We start from the raw sequence: 3,561 nt of genomic DNA, 5'->3' as shown, positions 1-3,561 counted from the left end.
TTCTGTTCAATGTTGTTCGAGGAATGTCTTCAGGAAATCCTGAGATATTTTATCCAGGGATTTAATTGTTTACTTTTTTAAATCATTATCTTAGCAATTCATCTTTAAGAACCACAGTAGACAGTTTTTGAGAGATCCTCGCTAGAGTTCATCAGGAATTTCTACAGAAGTTTCATCAATGATTTCCGTATGATTTGTTCTAGCATTATTATTTTTCAGGGACTTATCCAATCATTTTTTTAAATTCTCATTTTCTTGTAAAAAAAGACTTAAAACTTTATAAATTGTTTGAGAACTTTTTCGGAAAATTTCTCAAAAATATCTTCTGTACTTTCTGAAGAGGAATCTCTGGAGTTATTTCTAAAGTTACCTGTTGGGAATCGTCATCGTTGATGCAATAAACCAATTATTGTAAGGAGCTCTAGTGGTAGCAACTTCAATGCTGTAATTCTTTTTTTTTTATTATTAAGCTATTGTAGAACTTAAGATTATACATACAATTTGGTGTTTATTTCGGGCTTCCCAAGATTCGGTCTCCCAACATTTTTAGTACACTTTTTACTGCTGATATCTCTATTACTCAGTGCTTCCAGTTTCAAAATTTCCGTGTCTCTCAGCGTTGCCAGTTTTACATATATGTAATTCCACCTCAACAGCACTCTTAGAGAAATCTTTGGTTAAATCATGGAACAAGTGAACAACGATTCTGGAGGAAATATTGCATGAGTTTTTGAAACTGTTCAAATCGAAAATCAGGCGAAATTCTAGCAAAATCGATAGAAGAATCACTGTATGAACCAAAGTTTTTTTTCCGAAATCTGTGAAAGAATTATTACAGAATCTCAAAGTGGAAACTCTGGAGTAATTCCTTCCTTATGAAATTTTAGGTTGAATTCTTAAAGTTATCTTGAACTTATTCCATGGAGGTATTCCTCTGAAAGGCCGTTCAAGAATCAATGAATGAATTATATAGGCCGCTACCCAAAAATTTTCTGATGAAATTCCTGAAAAAAGTCTTAAAAAATGCGTACATACGAAATGTTATAGTTTTTTCTCTTCGTCGGTCAAAACTTCTGAAATTCGACAGTAAGATGTGCTTATAGGCTGAAAGTTTTTATGAAAATTAGCTCAAATTATCAAAATAGCTTTCAGAAAACTACCCATGCAGAAGGGCAGTGTTGCAAGAAATCACATTAGTCGACATCTTTTTGATGACATTCGGCAGTATTGGCCTTCAGCATTCACAACACCGAGCGGTCAAACGAACGTACGAAAGAAAATTTAATTTGATTATTTTCAAATTTTTAATCATTCTGTGTGTTTTAGTAATTCGATATCGAATAAATCTTGACGTTAAAACATTCAAAAATATTCAAAATGTAAAATTTTTCGAGAAAACACATATGGCCGAATAGGGAACCATTATAGCCATAACTGGTACACTTTCCCTATACGAAAATTTCATCGTGTCAAACGACATTCATTTCACAGGTTTTTATGTTTCTCTATGTTAATTCTACCGCTCGTGCTGTGTGTAAAAGGTGACGGTAGCGGATGAGTGTAGACAATCATTTGACTGCTGATTATGACAACGAAACAAACGTCGCAAGAATTGTCGAATGTTTGCAGCACTGACGAAGAGAACATAGCTGCCGAAAATAGAATAAGCCATCTTACTTTCGATTCGCACATAATTAAAAACATGAGTTGAAAAATATCTGGCCGGATTTTATTGAAAATTCTTCTGAAAAATTCAATATCTTGATTCCTGCTTATTTTGTTTTCTTTGTTCCTATTTTGTCTCTGTTAAGAGAGACCAAATTTGGTACTTGTTCTGTCTCGTTTTTTCCAAGCATAGGGCTTCTAAAGTTCCTATTTTAACGACTCTCAGTCGCTACCAGCCCTGTCTGACCATTTGCCATGTTCTTACTTATAAAAATAGAAATATCTATGAAATCTTAAAAAAAAAACACACATTCATCACATTTGTTTTCGAGATGTTTTGCTCATAACATGTGGTATACTCTTAACTATGTTAAAAATTACAGCGGGATCAAAAATGTATTAGTTATTTATACAGTTTTAAATTATGGCCAATAGTTTGTTCTAGTTACTCCTCTGTGCGCTAATGGTCGGTGGACGGCGATAACCTAATAAACGTTATTGTACCATATTGCAGCGAAAACGAATTTCGTTGAAAATGAAAGCCTAGCGGGTTACTCCTTTTTCCGTCATTGGTGTCACACAACAAACCAATTCGATTGAATGTGGCTGGGAATCGTACCGACGAATCACAAATCATTTCCCCGCATCTGAGTTAGATTATGTATGTCTTCTCGCTGCTCGATCGGACAGGTAGCGGGTGGTCCCTTCCAGCAGCATTCGCGGCATGACCGTTTTCTGAACCCTAAACGTAAAATAATGACTCAAGTGACAATAGTTTTACTTTCCGGCAACTGAGAGACAACGCCGTTGATAAACACAGGCAGGGGTCATAAGACAGACCCGCAGCGCTAAAGTTGCCGGTAAGCTCTGCCGGAATTGCGCACTGTCATTACCGACGACGCGACGGGGACCTGGAAGTTTCGGAAATGGAGAAAGGAAATGCGCGTATCGCTGAGTTACCAATTCCACCCAACGAACGATTGGGAGGTGGTGCCCGCGTTGCACTCTACTGCCTCTACTAACGGTCGTCGTACCATTTACCGCGGTTAGGGCGGTTCAAATCTCAAATAGTTTGAATATTCCATCTGCCATATCTCTTTTACAATCCTTATGATGAAAATTGAGTTCTGTCCAGTGTTGTTAGCAATCACAAAATCGACTCGTTCTCGTAGACATTCAACAGCCACTGCATTCAGCATTCACAAAACGAGCGTTTAATTCAAACGAACGTACGAAAGAGAAATGTCAAATGAATTTAGCTGACCACGGTACGGTTATGTTTATTTCTATCATTTTTCGCTAGAAGAGCTGCTCTCATTCGACATAACAAGCAAGATCAAGCTATTCTTGCTGTTTATAATCGTACATTTCTGGAATAATTTCTTTCCTCTGGGGACCGCCGCGTGTCCTTTAGAGCAAATGCGCTAATATATAGAAATGTCACCGTGTCAAACGACATTCATTTTACAGTATTTATGTTTTTTTATCACCATTCCACCGCTGGTTCTGTGTGAGCGGCGACGCTAGTGGATGAGTGTAGAGTAATCATTTGACTGCTGATCATGGAAGCGAACCAAACGTCGTGAAAAATGTCAAATATTGACAGAACTGGTTATGGCAAAATGTTCAGTCATTTTGCTGAGTGTTTAGAGGTGACCCAAGAACGTCGAAGGTTGAAAAACCACAGCGCTAGTAGCAGGTTTTTTTAGAGACTTGGTCACTATATTCATGCAAGTCTTTAAAAAGTCTCTATTTCTAATGGAAGCATTTTCAGCACAAGGATTGTTGAGAAGACGTGGAAGATTGAATTTCCAAACTTTTTTGATAACTTGAATCGCCCTAACCGTGCGGCGCTTTATGTGACTTGTGTGAATGTGCAATGTGTGTTTGGAAGCC

The sequence above is a fragment of the Aedes aegypti genome, chromosome 3 (genome assembly GCF_002204515.2).
Source record: "Aedes aegypti strain LVP_AGWG chromosome 3, AaegL5.0 Primary Assembly, whole genome shotgun sequence".
NCBI lineage: Eukaryota > Metazoa > Arthropoda > Insecta > Diptera > Culicidae > Aedes > Aedes aegypti.
The sequence above is the reverse complement of the archived record's forward strand: the minus strand, read 5'-3'. Positions refer to the sequence as shown.